An 18,261-nucleotide genomic window follows, 5' to 3' on the forward strand; every position below is an offset into this window, starting at 1 on the left:
TGTATATGTCCTCCCCTTATCATAAATAATAGACTCTCCCACCTGGTTTTAATTCGTCCAATAGGATTCGTCCTAATATTTTGGCAAGTAATAAGGTCTATGCTGCAAGTGCACATTGTTGCACAATCGACTTTTCAATCGACTCGTATAGCAAAAATAGTGTAATAATAAAATTGTGGAAAAAATAGAAAATAAATAAAATAATTAAAAGAAGAATATGGTGCTGAATTTAATTTTGTAATAAAATTATTGAAAATTATGAACCTAATATGGACATTTTTATAAATAAAGGTATTTTGAAGTTATTATGAATGGTTTTATTAATCATATTTCAATGGGCATTTAGTATAGCTTTTAGTAATATCTTTGCCTTTCTATATACATATAATATGTTTGATAAAATATTGTTTTAATTAATTTATTTCTTTTCAGCAGAAATCCAGAACAGAGGTCGTTGAATAGTGAAGTCGTAAAAAATACAAAATCATAGAATACATTTATGATATGATCATGAAAAAGTTATTACAAACTATTAAAAACATACAAGGACAATGAAGTAATGAAATTGAATAAATATTATTCGACTTTTGTGTCGTTTTATGGACTAAGAAATGTTTTATTTGTGTGTTTTTTATTAAGTTATTATCTTGACATCTGGATATTTCCTTATTGCCATTCTATTTGTGTTAACAAAGTTGTACTAAATTTTGCAACTATATTTGACCATGAGATTTGACTGAGATACTAATTTATCCAGACATTTGGAAATACAAATCAGAAGGATGGATTTAAATAAAAATTTGCATTGAAAAAGACCACTTAGTTGACATTAAATTGTTATTGATCAATATTCATCCATATGCAAGACTTTAAAGGACTAACCATGAAACTGGAGGTGCTAAAGAAGAAACTGATAGCTTTATATTTTATCTTAATTGGTGACGTTTTTGTTGATTAGAAAAACATCATTATGAAATTCATTCAAGATGTATTAATTATGAATAGTATTTTTAAAAAGTCAAATATTAGCTTGTGGTCAAAAAATTTGCCCGGTGTCGACTGGTAGTGATTGTTTTTGTCGATTTTTGAGCTACTTTTCAATCCGAGTTTTTTTTTATCGTTTTTTTAATGTTTATGTAGTGTTTTATAAAGATTCTAGTGCAGTGTTAGTGTCTTGTTTACGGTACCTGGTTCCTGGTCAGCTCTACTGGAAATCACAAGGTAATACACGGATTTTTTAGCACAAATCGATATTACATAATACATTGAAAAATTGCTTAATTTTTTCTGTTTTTCAGACAACTAATTGGTAATCTGGATGCTTCAGAAGAAACGGTGATTTTAGTCAAAGGTCAGTGCATTTTTATTTCTAGGCATGATTTCTAAGGGTACGGACATACGTCTCGTTGTGCGTTCACAAAAAAACCAAAAGCTAGGGTATAGTTAGGAAGTTGTTAGTTAATTATATAATTAAATTATTATGTAATTTATATTTTTTAGTGTAGGCAAAATTGTGACTCTACCCCTTACTAATCCACATTTTTTTGAGTCTAATAAAATACTTATTAAAATAGAAGTGAGTGTAGTGGATAATAAAATTCGCGTAAATTAATTAATTATTAAAACAGGAGTGCTAATTGAATAAATTTTGCATAATTTCGCATAAAAAAGTGCGTGTGTGTATGAAAAATTTGACCCAGTTCAATTTGCGAATAAATGCTACCATCCATGCAGCCTGAGGTAAGATCAAGTACATGTAAAAGATGCTAAATGAGTGATTTTTTCACTGGAAACTTGTACGCATAATAATAATCGGCAAATATAATAAATTATAAATCGTAAGTAATTTAAACCAAAACGCATTCGATTCGTATTGATAGGGAGACGTGATGATTACATTTTGGCAAAGGCAGGCCAGCCGTTTTGGAGATACGGAGCAAAGAATGCAGAAAATGGTAAATCAGTTTTTGAGGTAACGGAGCGTCCGATTTGAATGATTCAAACAATATTTTATTTGTAATCATGAATAAGGAGCAGACTAAATTTTTGGGAAGGCAGATCTTGTTCTGTAAAAAATGCCATTTGGTTGTTCAAAATGAACATTAGACATATGCACATCAAATTGACAAATATTTTAGAGATTTAAAAAATAAGAACATGATAGGTACAATGTCTGTCCGTAAGACTGCAACGCGGCGCCTACACGCTTCGAAATTGACTTTTTTGAAATAATTGTTTTTTTTATTTTTTGATTTTTTTTTTGTATTTTGATTTTTTTTTTGAAAATTTTGAACCTTTTTTTCAAGCAATTGCGCTGCATAATAGCTGATTTGGTTTCGAAATATCAAAGCGCGTAAGCGTCGCGTAGTCGTCTAACGTGTAAACATTTGGAACCCATATAAATACCATTTTGGGACTTTTGTCCCGTATCTCCAAACGGCTAGACCTGCCTTTGCCAAAAAACTAATCAGCACGTCTCCTTATCAGTAGGAATGGAATGTTCTTTGAATTATTCAAATCGGATGATCCGTGTTCATAAAATCGTCGACAAAAATTTGTATCCGCACACACACATCCATTTTTTCTAAGGGAGCCAAAATGTTCAGAAACCTCTGAAACGTGAAGGTATGGAAGTTAAAAATCAACATATAAAAAAATAAAATTATTCAAAAAAGTGAAAATAAAATATTGTTAAAAATCTCATTTTTCCAATTTTTTCAAAAATTTTAAGAATTTTTTAAAAATTTTAATTTTCGGTATGGGAAGTTTCAGCAATTTGCCTTACGGCACAATGCCATGCGCAACTAGGTCAAATTATAAAGAACCGGTTCAGATAATCGTCACACAAAACTGATAAGCGCTAGTTCTTATCGAGTTACATCGCCTGGCTAAATCGGTCCAGCAGTTTTTGAGCAAACCTTGCCAAAAGGTCAAACATCGACTAACATACACACACAAATATACTTCTTTTAAAATTTGTTTTTTTTTCGAATCAGAATGACTTGAAACGTCAAGAAAACATAAAACCAGTAAATAGTTTTTTTTTGCCAAAACTTAATTTTCCTTCAGGAAAATGATGAGCATTTAATTTCTATCTATAAATGTTCTCAATCCCTGTCCTAGACTGTTATAAATTATAATGGATGTGACAAAGGGGTACATATCTCCGCAGCAGACAGAAGACTGTATCATGATAATTTACTCTCAGCCTTGATTCTAAGCCGCGGGCAAAGTTTTTTCATATTTTTAGAAAAGCTCAGACTATGAATTTTGACAAAATTTATATGAGAGAATAAATAGACCAGAGATGGAATAGATTTTGGATGGAAATTGATATTTGTTTGCAAACCACTTACACTACCAATAAGAAATAACTTATTATTATAAAATGAATTTTTCATCTTCTTAGTTTTGAACTTTGTGTGTTACGTAGAGATCATCTTCATTTTGTTCCTTTGGTCTATTTACTTGATATTGGCTCCTTCCATTTGATACTGTACAACATTGTAACAAGGAATATTTACACGCAATATTCAACCGGGGATGAATACTTCATGCATACGAAATTAGATGATGTGTGTTTTTTTTGTTGCCGACTATCTAGATGGAACTCGTTTCAGTGAGATGTGTTGTAAAATATTGGAATAATTTGATGAATAGATTTGGAATATATATATATGATGGAAAATAACATTTTTGTGAATATAAAATTTTTGATGACTTACTCATCATTAACTTTCCCAGGAAGTTAGTTTTTGCAAGAAAATCCCATTTGCTAATTTTATGCTTTCTGCTCGTTTCAAGTTATTCTGAATCGATTGCTACCAAATATGGAAAAAGTATGTGTGTGAGCGAGTGTGTGAGCCGATTTTTGACCTTTTCTTGACACTTTTTCCAAAACAGCTGAATCGATTTCAAAAATTTAAATGTCATTCAATGTAACTCGATAAGAACTAGCGTCTGTCAGTTTTGCACGACAATCAGCCAATCCGTTTCTTTATAAATAGCAAAATAGTGAAAAAGTTTGAGTCCACGTTTTAACCCGCAATTCGAAATCAATTTTAGAATTTCAAAAACTGTAAGCAAGATATTGGTTGGGAAAATTTGGTAAAGATTGGCCGGGACGTGTACATTAATTGCAAATTAATTTTTGTTTTTGACAATTTTGATAAAACTTTCTGTGATGATGGAGATTTTGGTCATACGAGACATACTAATATATTACGATAAGTGGTTTGATTTTAAAAATTCTTCAAAGTTTGAAAAAATATTAAAATCAAAATTAGTGCCCAAAGTCGCTTTTGTGATGTGAAAAGTCAACAATTTAACTTTATCAATGTTTTTCAAAAACGGTTAAACCGATTTTACAAAATTAAAAAGCATTCGGAAGCTGCGGCAAGTTTTTGAGACAATCGGCCAAGCCGTTTCTTAAGAATTAGCAAAAAAAGTACTTTTTGTAATCGTTTTCACAAAAATCTTGCAATCTCAAGTTTATGGATGTATTAATTGTTCACAAAAATTTATTAATAATTATCTAAATAAATGCCTTTTTCTTTGTCATTTAATAAGCAGATTATAAAACTTCAAGTTGTGTAAAAAATGTGACTATTAAATAATATCAAAGACTACTTACATGATATACGTAATCGTGCCAGAATTTCCTTGTTACAGATGTTCAATATTTCACAAAATATGTTATCAGTAAAATCATTCCAAAATTCAATTAATCTATATAATTCAACTAATTATTCTAGCACATTTTGGTACATGAACTTTATCGCCATATAAAATTTCATTATTTTTTTTTTAAAGAAATATTGTTTATGTTGGCTTAAGCGACAATTGTAGTACATACTAGGGTTTGTGCACTATATAATTACATATAATTTACATGTGTTCGAAAGATATAAATTGAAAATCGCAATGTTTAGATTTAATTGAGTGTGAAAACTTTATTTTCCAAATAAATTTTATCTAAATATCTAAATCTCAATTTTGGTCGAATTAGTCATTACACATTTTGGCAAGTTCATGTAATTTGCCTTAAGACAAATTGCTACTTCAACTAGTTTTGATATCCAGTACTATTATAGATTTTTCTAGTAAAGTAACCTAGGCACTGAATAAGTAAATATTTTAGAAAAGATTTTTTTATGTTTTTCAGTTTTTGCCAAGTTCTATTTATCTCTCATACCCACATCCTCAAAATTCAAATACTAACCTGCCCATTACATCAAATATCATAAAAGATATCTTTCCTCGGTCGTGCCCATCAAAATTTCGGCATTTATTCGCATTTGGGGGCGAGGCGGGGCCAACATTCGAATAACCTCTAATAAATTACCGCCCGCGGGCACTTGCTAAGTCTTCCTTTGAAGTGATGTGCTCTCTTTGGCCATTTTGCTTAAGACCCCCCAAAGGCAAATGGAGGGAAAACAAAATTATGAAAATATTAATGGACTCAACTTGGCTGCCATTGGGAAGAATGAATGAATCGTTTCTTAGAGAAAGAGATATTAATTAAAGATGAGAAATGTTATAGGAATGATATGATGGTAATGTTAGCCTTCATGATTATATTTTTTATTCGTCATTTTTATATGATTATATATACATATATATATGTATATATATATATATATATATATATACATTAAAATTTAAAAAAAAATCAAAGTTGAGTAAGTAAGCATTTTGAATCTATTTTCAACATTCTCAAGATTTAATCAAGAGATTTTCACAAGTGTTCGAACTGCACATTTAGTGTTATTCTAGGCGAGTTTACTAATCGTTTCTGTTTGCAAATACATACTAAAAGTAGTTCAAAGATTTACAAAGTTTAGCAATGTGAATTAGAGTTTGCATAGATGAATTCTCATAGTACAAGTACAAAATCAACGAGTTCAATTTGAGTTTCCAGAATGTTTCACTATTGATAATAATATTATGCACCTGATGCATGTGGCATTTCTTTCATTTTTTATTTGAATTACAAGCTGTTTTTTATTATATGCTTAGTAATTTAGATACGATTTATTACAATGGCTTATAAAAAACTATCCTATAGTAGCCCTTATTTTCATGAAATACTGTTATATATTCAAAATTTTGATGAATTTTTTAAAATTCAACCGTTTTCCATTAGCCTGTAATATTGTAGGATGTTCGTTTATACTATGAACTCGATCAATAAGCTAAGCTTTCTTACAGACGTCACAAAAAATTTTAAAATATGTGCAAAAAACACAAAAATGCGAAAAAACTGAATAGTAAAATTTAAAATATATAACAAACGCGAGAATACTAGAATTAAAAAATTTAAAACTTACAATTTAATTCATGAATTAATAACAATTTTATTGCTTCGCACGCATATGTTGCGTGAGATTGTTTTCAATAGCAATGTGCCGAACACAACAGAGTGGGAGAAGGGGTTTTATAAAATTTCGTGAAATATCACAAGAAAAAGGGGAAGTTTAGTGAAATATTACGTGAACTAAAAAAACCAAAATAATTCAAAATTTTTCCGGTTTTAGATGCTGAAAATGCATTTGATGCTGCGTGAGGAGTTAATTTATTTAAAGGCTTTTTCAACAAGAAATAGTCCCATTAATCATATTCTGATCTACTTTTTTTCAAATTTTTAGGTAATATGTCCAATTTTTCTTTTATTTCATATTTGACAAATAAATACATTTAGCACAGGGGGCAGTACAAGCAAATAAAATATCAACAAACTGAGTTATACCTTTTTCAAGTATAATTTTCCTCAATTATTGAAATAGTAAAATTGTATAATTTTAAAAACAAGATGTTCATATTTAATTAGCATAATACATCTTCAGTATCCACCAAATATCTGCAATTTACCAATGGGAACATCCCACATTGTCACGAATAACTAATTCTAGGCAACCAGTTTCATAGGTCTATATATGCAAATCGGGTTCTGACTGTTCTGACACAAGTAGTCATCTCGTAATAACTCGCTCTCATTATAATGCTGAAATTCAGTGTAGTTTCCACTTGTTATTTGCTATATATTCATTGTTGTTCATTATTGTTCATACAGAATCCGGTTCCACGAATACAATTACCCGTCAAAACTTTATATGAATAATTATTGTTCACCTCTCGTCTGAAATGTTAATCAGATGATGCTAATTAGATCACATTACAAGCAACAGTGCATAACAGACTATGTGGAGATGCATTTTACGCGGAAAATGCATTGTAATTTAATAGGATGAAATCGTGAACTTACTTAGTGAGATGTTGAGATTCTAAAAATCAAAGTTTAAATAAGGAAATTTCAGAAGCAATATGAAGAAATTGGATTTCAACCGAACAAGCGTCCGTGAAGACATCTTTAACCCATTCTTTCAAGTTATGCATTAAAATATTCAACGTAGACAGACAAATTGATATATATGTAGGTAAAATGATGAACAGATAAATTGGAGGATTTTTAAAAAAATGGTAGACAGGATCACTGGTAGATAAACGAATATGTAGACAGTAACATGTTGACAGGTTATTTGGTAGACATGTAAAACGGGATGACAGGTTAATTTGTAAACAGGTTAATTGATGGACAGCTAAATTGGTAGAGAAATTTGATAATTACTCAGGTTAATAGGTTGACAGGTGTATTGGTGAACAGGTATGTTGGTGGACAAAAAAGTTGGTAAACATGTAAACTGGTAGACTGATGAACTGATGGATAGGCAAACAGGCAAATTTGTGGACATGTAAATTAATTGACTGACAAACAGGTTAAATGATAAACAGGTTGACAGATAAACTGGTAGACAGGTAGAGAAGTTGACAGATAATCACATAAACAGGTAGACTGGAAGAGATGAAAACTGCTAGACTAGCTGTAACAAATATGCATTTTTGTTCAAGTTTTTTTATTGAAAGTAAAACACGGCTAAGCCTGAACGGATACAGCTGGATATATCTTATATATGAAAATGGAGCTCTCGATAAAATGATCCGCTAAAACTCGAAAACGGCTAAATCGATTTGGCCAGTCTTAGACTTGAAAAATTCGTGCTAATCAGTAGATTGTCGGAAGGGTGAGATATTATTTCAAAACCGCGTAGACACTTTACATTTTTAATTTGAAAATTTTTGTATAAGCGAAATTTCAATAAAACAATGGGCGGTGGCTAATGAGTCAAATGTCAAACGTTTTTGACAGATGATAATCAATTGCGTTTAATAGGATTATTTACGTGAATATTGATTAATTATGATTAAATTAAATTGTAGTAAGTAGTTTTGTTCGTAGTTATATTTATACACAAAAACGTTATTGAACCGATCGCAAGTGTTACTAGAAACTCAAAATATCAATTTTTTTTAAATGTTAAGATGAAAATGCATCATATTTTTCTCAAAGACGGTGCTCTGAAACATCTCATTTGTATAATTATATACTCATTGTTATTTATAGAACATTTTCTAAGTTATATTATTTTTTATTTATGTTATTTAAATTCAGAACCTAAATTTGGTATCGATCAAATGGACATTTCGTCAAATAACATTTAACGTTATAATTTCCCAGAATTTATCGAAGAATAGATAGTAATATATGATGGTCCGGGGTTAAAAAGGTCCACCACCGATGTGTCAAAAACCAGTAATGTTAGGCATTGTTTAACAACAATATTTGAAAGTAGAGGGAAAAAGTTGTCAGACCAGCTATAACCTTGATTTTCATCGGGAGAAAAACGGTAATCTTTGAAAATCCATTATGAAAGTATTTTCTTCCATTGGTAGTTTTTTAGCATGAGTTAAAAATGTAATTATTTTGTAAAATTCGTTTAATATTAAAATAAGACATTAAACCTGTTTGCCACCTGGTCGTTTCAAGTTACTTCGCCTGTAGGGTAAAAATCTACATAAATTTTTGAAAGACATCAAAAAAGCACAATGATGAAGTAGCTAACAGTTTTACTGAACGTAGTCAGATAGTTGTTCGTTTGAAATGCGTTATTTATTGTAATATAATTGGTTTGATTTTTATAATATAATTAATATTTGCTCAAAGTCAAATTGGACCTTTGTGCCTTGCCCTGCTCTACATATATTCTTTTTAATAAATTTACTTTAATTTATCGAATGTTACTTGCAACTTTTCAAAAAGCATTTCAAAGAAGAAATACTTTATTCATTTTCTATCTTTCCACGCAAAAATTTGAAAATTTTGTATTTGCAAAAATAATCTGAAAAACTTGAAACGTAATGAATACGTCGAAAGACCAAAAAAGACTTGGATTGGATTATACCATGTTTTCTATGTTCAATTTTGCAGTGCTTCGAATTCTCAATAAAAATGACACAAATTTTCACTTTTAATTCATTTGTCGCTGTTATACCTAAAAAAAAAATTTTTTAATTCTTAATTTTTTTCCCATGCTATTTCCATACGAAGCTTGATTGAATTGCGCACTATCTCAAAGCTAATATTTAGAGCTAAAACTTTCAGAGAATTGTTTTTTATCAATTTGGAACCATTTGATTCCTTGGGAGCAATTCGAAAATGTCCATATTGAGGACCACCCTAATATATATATATATATACATAGATATACATATATATATATATATATATATATATCAACTTTTCATTATATCTTAAACTCATTAAGATAGTCAGTTATTTAAAAACACTATAGCATTTTACAATATGCAAAATACGAGGTGTGTTCAAAAAGTACCCGGAATTACTAATAATTAAATTTCGCGGGTCTGGAGTGTCTGATTGTCAAAATTTTTTTTTTATTGTTTATTGTTTTATTTATAGTTGGTATACATGCCCCTAAAGTATGATGAAATTTTCAGCTATATTCACTGTTTACTTTGTCTGTGGTAGTCGCTAAGGTTCGACGTGTTTTTCTGAGCTCGGCGATTTTTACAATGGAAGAATTGAAAAGTCAAAGAATTTGTATTAAATTTGCGTAAAAAATGAAATAAAGTGTTGCAAAGTGCAAAAATTCACCAGATATGGCTCCGTGTGACTTTTTCCTATTCCCAAAGTTGAAGAGACCCATGAAAGGACGGCGGTTTTCCTCGATTGAAGAAAATCGCTGAGAGTGCTCAAGGACATATCAAAAAGTGAATATCAAGGGTGCTTCGAAAATTGGAAAAAACGCTGGCATAAGTGTATTGTATCTGGGGGGGACTACTTTGAAGGGGACCACATTAATGTAGACGAATAAATAAATATTTTTTTGAAAAAACGAAAATTCCGGGTACTTTTTGAACAGACCTCGTAGACTCTTTTTTATCACAATTCTTCCTGATGAACAATGTCTCGAACATCTCTTAAAGAAAACGCGGCAAAAATAATTTACATAAAACTGAAAAAACTTTATAATCCCTTTGAAGAGGTTGTTACATCTTTATTGCAGATATTAAGTGAGCTTATTAATAACTATGCTGAAACAAAATGGTCTTTGAACAACGGCGAGAGCAATTAGCCAAGCTCTGGCAAGTTGCTTATTTTAATTACTGAATGCTGAAAAAATTTAATAGATATTGGAATTATTTTAGAATTTAGTGATAAGATTGTAGTTTTACAGTTTTAATATGGACCGGCATTTTAAGATATTTGAATTTACTTACCTCTATGCATGATTCTTATTGCATTTATATTTCATCGCCTCTTAATAAATGTTGGAATGTAGCTTTTGCTACTGGATACATTTGTAATAAAAAATTCTCATGCTATATATAGAATATAATTCGATACTCTTTTGGCAAAAAATAAATTGTTCATAAAGTTCTGAAGTTATGTTTGAAATAACATTTCCCAAGTTGAGTTCATCAATCAGACCTTCTATAGAAAACCTTTCATAAGGAATTTATCTTGCAATAACTCCAACCAGAAACTACAGTATACTGTGATGAACTGGTAAAATAGAACGAACTAAATCCAATAATCCAGGGATTCACTTAATTTCCGATATCGTATAGAAGTTGTATGAGGAGACGTCATTGGCAACAAGCAAAATGTATAATAATATTTAAGTTTGATGAAAATTCAATTCAGTTGGTTGATAAAAACTTACTTCAAAATATTTTAATAAACTTTGTATGCTTCTTCATTAAATATTTGAATTGTTTCTGTATTCCATTTCCTCATCCATACCTGTAAATCCAAAAATAAATTCTGGCTTCGTTTAAAACTTATGTAAATAATCCTCATACAAATCTGTTTAATAAGCTCTTATAAACCTCGTGAATAATTAATACACTTGTACGAACATTCTGAATTTAAATCCTCAGAAGTTAATCGTTCGAGAGCCTTTTATTCCATTTAATAGGATAACGCTGGGTAGGACAAGGTTCGACCCTAAAAACCACCAACAAATTATTCAGCACGGGAAAATAGCAAGGAAACTTTTAGGCTCGTAGAATTCCACCTAATGCCTAACAAAATATTAGGTGACAAACAGTAATGGAAGTTTTTAAATCAATTTGGACAGCATGAATGGATGAGAAGATGTTAGGATGCTAAATTTTATTAGGCCGAGATAGATGTTAATGGGTTGTCACTTTATACATAGATATAAATAACAAGTTGGCATTACTTAGGTGCCAATTCTGCCGTAAAATAAACCAATGTTAAGGCAAGGTTATGTAGCGTTTCTCATATAAAAAAGTACTAAAAACTGTGCTAAGTGGTTGCTGTGCAGTCCGGCGTTTTAGATAAATCTAACGTAGAAAATGCCAAAAAGAGAATCCCATCATAAATGTATTTTTCTGATGTTTTATGATGATGTTCATAATATTTGATTCAAGTTGCATTTTTGTGTAAAACTGCCTGATTGCACAGCAAATACATAGCATTTTGACAGTTTTTAACTTCCAGAAGAAAAGGTTGTTTCCAAGAAAAACCTCGATTTGCTAATTTTAAGTTTCTATACGTTTCAAGCTATTCTGAATCGAATGAGATCAAATTTGGAAAAAGAATGTGTGTGTGTATGTGAACAGATTTTTAACATTTTGTCGACGGCTGGGCCAATTTCAAAAATTTAAAAGCCATTCTATGTAACTCGATAAGGACTTGCGTTTGTCAGTTTTGCGCGACGATCAGCCGAGCCGTTCTTTGTAAATAGCAGAAAAGTAAAAGAAAATTCGTCCACGTTTTAGCCCGCAATGCTATTTTAAAAATTCAAAAACTGTTCGAAAAATATTGGTTGGGAATCGACCTGATTAGTTTTTGGTAAATATTCACGGGCACAAGTTCTTGTAAATAACTATTGAAAAGTTTTTTTTTTGACGGTTTCAATGATTTTTTTGACGATATATATTATAGTCTTCTTGATCATGCTAAAATATTACAACCGTACGACAAGTCGTTTAACTATAAAAATTCGCCAAATTTTGCAAAAATTAGTGACATTTTTTGTCAAAATTAGACACTCATCGATTTTTTTTTAAAACGTCTGAATCATTTTAAAAAATCTAAAAGCCATTTGATGTATCTGGATAAGGACTATCGTTTTTCAATTTTGTGCGACGATCGGCCAAACCGTTTCTTAGTTATTAGGAGAAAAGTGAAAAATTTATCCACGTTTTAGCTAAAAACTCTGAATCGATTTTGAAAATTCAAGAACTGTTCGAAAAATATTAGTTGGGAGTGATACTGTTTAATTTCAGGTGAAAATCTACGGAGCGGTTTTCTTGCAAATAACTGTTGAAAAAAAAATTAGGCCGATTTTTATGAAACTTTTTTTGGCGATGTATATCATGGTCGTATAGAATTGAAATATCACGGCCTTACGACAAGTAGTTTAATTTTAAAAATTCGTCATAGTTTAAGAAAATGAGTAGTTTTTTTTGACGTTTGTTCAAATTAAAATTAGACCATTTACTTGATATAACAATAGAGTATTTGGTCCTAATGAACATACTAAACCATTAAAATCCTACGGAAACTAGTTCAATTATGAAAATTGTTGATTTTTGAAAATAGCTTTTAGAAATTACTTCAGTTTTCAATGATGTGTAATAAATCCACTCCGAATACTTTCAATCACTCATAAATAATTTATTTTTCAAGGCAAAATACCAATACCAAATAATTTGATTTTTGATTTGTTTTTTGAAATTTGATGCTTTGCTATCTACATGACCACAAATATAGAATAAAAGATACCACGTTATATTCTCACCAATCACATCAACTCGTTTAAAATGATCACATCGATGGCCATTCGCGAGTCAGTATCTTTGGCGTAACGCATTTCCGTCCCTGTTTTGCTTAGGTAGAAACGCCGGGCCTGCAGAAGTTTTACTTAAAAAATATTATGCTCGACATACGCACCTAGCCTTATAATCAACCGATTTCTAGGCCGCCTTTTCTCTCTCGTTCTGCTAACGTATTCACGAAGCGGCGCGGCCTCTACGTGAAAAATAATTCCATTACATCTTATCGCCCTTATCAGCCTTTTTATACGTTATCGTTCCTTATGTCTTTTTCTACCTTACTACACTTTATCTTTGTATAGTATTGTGTTTGCCATATGCCATATGCCGTATGCCGTATGCCATACGTCTTCATGCATGGCATAATTTAGCACAAATAGATAACGTCGAGTCGAGTCGAACCGACTGACTGACTGACTGATGTCAATCAATTTGCGAGCAACAATCGGGTTAGGAGGAGGAATTATTGTTTCGAGATAGTTTTGTAGGAAATGATAAGTTGACATGCATATTGAATTAATGATTCGGAAGTTGAAATATTTTTAACGAGTTGGACAGTTTAGCTTGCTCCGATAAATTATATGATGTTTCGACTACGTTTTTTTGAACTTCCGTATTTGAACCAGTTTATCACCTATGGAAGAGAGCATGGCTTAAAAGTTTGCAGGTGAAAAGATCCACCACCGATATCTCAAAAACAAATAGAGTTAGGATTTTTTTCCAGCAATATTTGAGAGTAGAGGGAAAAAGATGTATAACCAGCCATCACCTTGTTTCTCACAACATCGCTATCAGGAGATAAACTGCATTGTTTAAAAATCCATAACAAAAGTATTACCTTTCTTGTTATTTTTTTAGGTTTGTGAGCACTGTTGTTTAGTTTACGCATAATATAATTCTTAAGTATACGTTATTTATTTGTTTTATAAGATGCATTATTAATTTTAAGTTAGATTTAACAAATTTTTATTTCACCTCTGTAAAAGTTTACACGTGATTGGGGTAAAAAGGACCAACTGAAAGGACTTTAATCTGGCAAAAATCCAAACAATGAAAATTAGTTAAAAAAAATTAAATTAAGTTAAAAAACACAATTTTATATAATTAAATTTTTACAAGATAAATACTAATTTGCAATTATTACACCTATACGGATTTTTTTGCTTATTGTCTTGAAGTAAAATGCCACTTTCAACTGGTCTTCATAATTTCGAAAGTTATCATACAAAATTAACAATTTGTTAAACAATATTCATAAGTTTTAACTATAATTTTTTAGTGAATGTATAATTTATTAGTTATAGAGTTTTCAAATAATTAGCAGGTGTGTAAATATAAAAAAAATGTTTGGCTTTTAATAGTTTCTGAAGAAGAGGGCATATCATATTTTTGAAACGTAGAAAATATTTATAAATAATCAACTAAAAATGTAAATGTCATTTGGCCATGGCATTCTTCGATACGTGTATTAATGGACTTATCTTATATATAAAAATGGATCGCAAAATGTGTTGGTAAGCGCATAACTCAACAACGCCTGGACCAATTTGGCCAATTCTTTTTTTTTAAATGTTCGTTGAAGTCCAAGGATGGTTGTTACGGCGAGAAAAAACGAATAATTGCCGGGAAAACCCTAAAAACAGCCCTTTTCTTTTTTAATCGAGTAGGCAACGCAATTTGTAAAAAAAACAATCATCTATGTCATGACATTTTGTGTAGTTTTGATAATCTAATTTTGAATATATTTATATAAACATAGAAATATCTTTCTTTTAATCAAGCTATATTAGCAGCCACAAACATCGATGTAAATTAATTAAATTTCAAAATTCAAGAACAAATTACAGGCGAATCAGTTGATTCGGCAACTAACCAAGACGATTCACCGGAGTTTTTAAACTCGCTGGATTTGCTAGGATTGTCATCTCACAATCTTCCATTGAAGGTTGGATCGGCAATTTTAATGTTGCGAAATATCGACCAACTATATTCAAAGGATAGTATAAAGCAGAAGATGTTCTCGCACCATGCATCCCAATGCGTTTCCAGTGCGTTTATGGTGTCATTAAGTGTTTGTGGTATTAATTTAGAAAACCCATGTTTCTCACATGGAAAATTGTATGTTGTTTGTTCCCGTATTGGAAAACCATCAGATTTGTTTGTCTTTGCGCCAGGTAATCAAACAAAAAATCGTTTATCACAAAGCACTACAATGAAAATTGAACTGATTTTTGAATTATGATTTACATTATTACAATTACTTACTTTTAAACGCTTATAGTGTTTTATTTAATTATTTTTAATTCACACCGAATTATTACCAGGGTGACGGTTCTGTTCAGGATAATTTTTTGCAAAGAATAGAAAAAAGGTAGGCACAAAACACCGCCACATTACAATTTTTTTTGACAGAACGGAGTCTGTCGGGCCGGCTAGTTAATAAATAGAAATTGAGAGGTAACTATATAGATTAAAAATTGAACTGTTTATTTTGAATCAAAGTTTTTGCTTTCACTAATGAGTAATATATACAATTTTAAACCATGTTTCAAGCAATTCATAATATCTGTAATTTTGTTTATTATAGTTCAAAAAAAGCACAGCCCATAATTCCCAGTTGATGAATTTATATTTATATAAACCAATTTTTGTAGGCCTTTATTATTTCAGGATATTAGGTTAGCAAGAACTATGTTGCCATATTAAATTTCCCTCAGAATGTTACGAAAAAATAGTTACATTTTTAACTTCCCGTAGGGTAAGGTATAATAATGGCCCGAAAATCGAAAATGATTTTTTTTGCGTATCTTCACTATCTTCAGAGGTTTTTGAACATTTTAACATATCTCAGAAAAAATGGATGTGTGAGAGTGTTTTTTGAATGGTTCAAAAAGAGTTCGATTCCCTTTTGTTAGGGAGATGTGCTGATTAATTTTTGGCAAAGGCAAGTCCATCCGTTATGGAGATACCGAGCTAAATGTGTAAAAATTGCAGTTTTTGAGAGAACTAAGCATCCGATTTGAATATTTCAAAAACTTTCTGCTTGTCCTGACAAAAAATTTAATTCAAATTTTTTTGTTCTGATTTTTTTTCATTTTTTTTTTATATATCGAAAATAATTCAAATCTCAATTTTAATTCTGGCTGAAGTTCTAAAGCTCACTTGCATACTTTAAATAAATAGTTTTAACTTTGTAATTCAGGATATATAATTCTTCAACGATCAAATTTCTTTTGAACTGTTTAAAATACGATTCAGCCGTTTATGAAAACTGTCGACGAAAGTCAAATTTTGACTTATCACATCACAAATATGATCTTTAAAACAAATTATAACTTATCACATTCTTTCAAGCTATGATGATTCTTTAACTCCCCGTAGGGTAAGTTAAAGTAATCGTCCAAAAATCTAAATTGGAAACTTTTACATTTTTTCACGTTTTGAAGGTTTCTAAACATTTTAGCATACTTCAGTGGTGATTAGTTTTTGGCAAAGGCAGGTCCAGCCGTTTCGGATGTACCGAGCTAAACGAAAAATGGCAATTTTTGAGAGAACTAAGCATCCGATTTGCATAATGCAAAAAAAAATTCTGCTTGTGTTGACGAAGCAATTGTTTTTGGAAAAAAAATTTTTTTCAAAAAATTTTTTTGTATATCGAAAATAATTCAAATTTTAATTTTAATTCTTGCTAAAGTTCTAAAGCTCACTTAAATACTTTAAATAAATAATTTTAACATTGCAGTTCAGTTTATATAACTCTTATAAATATTTGACAATGCTACAGTATTTATTTTTAATTATTTAGTCGAAAACATTTAATATCCCTCGAACATTTTTTACGGTACGAAATTTGCCTTAAGGCATGTTGCCATACACACTAGTTTTTTTTCTACTTGTAGAGCCGTAAAATTATGAAACCATGTACGTGTTTTTCAAAACCTTGATTTTTATCGTTAAGAATATAATAGTTTGAATTATAAAGTCTGACTTAGTAAGCGTTAGTTTAATTGAAAACCCGATTTTCCGTTTAAAAACAAAACCGTTACAATACAGAGATCAAATGAAGAAAACACGAAAGAAAAAAAATCATATTCCACACGCCCAATATTATCGGGTCTCCACCGGATTGCGCCCCGGAGCGCGGGTACGGGCACTAGCGTAATTGCGCGCGCACGGCGCATCGCGGACTCGATTCGACAGTTCTGTCCGGAAAGTCGCGAGGGACGGTCGAATTTTCGTCCTTTCGTCGAACACGATAAAATTACGTCGCGAAAAATAATTAATTGCCCAAATTAAATTTAATGGTAGCATGGTAAAATAATTAAAAATGTAGGTTGTGAGCTTGACCACGGGAACCAAACATATAGAACATTTTAAATGTAAGACTAAATGTTAAAATAAATTTGAATAAAAACAGAATGCATGTTTGAAAGTGACTGATTGTTGAGTATAAAAAATATTTTGAAGCAGTATTTGTTGTGAGAATAAAAATGTGAATGATAATTTTTCATTCAGCACGATTTATAGAGATCATTTAGAAGAATAAATAAATGCTAAAATAAATTGGAATGAAAAAAAAAATTTAAAAAAAAATACGTTGCTGACTTTTGAAAATAAACAATTTTGAAACAAGTCTTGTGGAATTGAAGTGTAAATAATCGACAGCATTTCAAAAGGAAGAAAAACATTAAATAAATTTAATGAATAAGAAAAATAAAAAAAAAATACTTGCTGACTTTGAAAATAACTAATTTTGAATCACATCTTGTGGAAATTAGAGTGTAAATTAATATAATTATTAATGGGATTTTCGAAATTTTAATTCTCTACAATATTATTATAAAATTTGCGTCGCTTATTTTTGACAAGTACTTGACTCTGTTCGGTTATTTCAAAAAATCAAGTTCAACTATTAAAATTGCAATTGAATATTAATGTATTTAAATTGGGTGTTCAATATATCGCAATGTTATATATATATTATTGAACATGAAAAAAAATAGGACTATTAAATTTAAAATGTAAAAATACAAT

General features: G+C 30.3%; 1 protein-coding gene across 1 annotated transcript in view; it reads left to right on the top strand.

Moving 5' to 3' along the window:
• Positions 1-1,017: 1,017 nt before the first annotated feature.
• The window catches only part of LOC113388624, a 122,996-nt gene continuing 105,752 nt past the window's right edge, over positions 1,018-18,261 (top strand). Inside the window, exons 1-2 of the mRNA XM_026625988.1 lie at positions 1,018-1,221; positions 1,299-1,351. The gene's annotated coding sequence lies outside the window, so the exon portion shown is untranslated. The remainder of the gene's footprint in view (positions 1,222-1,298; positions 1,352-18,261) is intronic.

This window comes from Ctenocephalides felis, unplaced genomic scaffold (genome assembly GCF_003426905.1).
Source record: "Ctenocephalides felis isolate EL2017-DRISC unplaced genomic scaffold, ASM342690v1 CF-g0.4_SCAFFOLD_03572, whole genome shotgun sequence".
Lineage (NCBI taxonomy): Eukaryota > Metazoa > Arthropoda > Insecta > Siphonaptera > Pulicidae > Ctenocephalides > Ctenocephalides felis.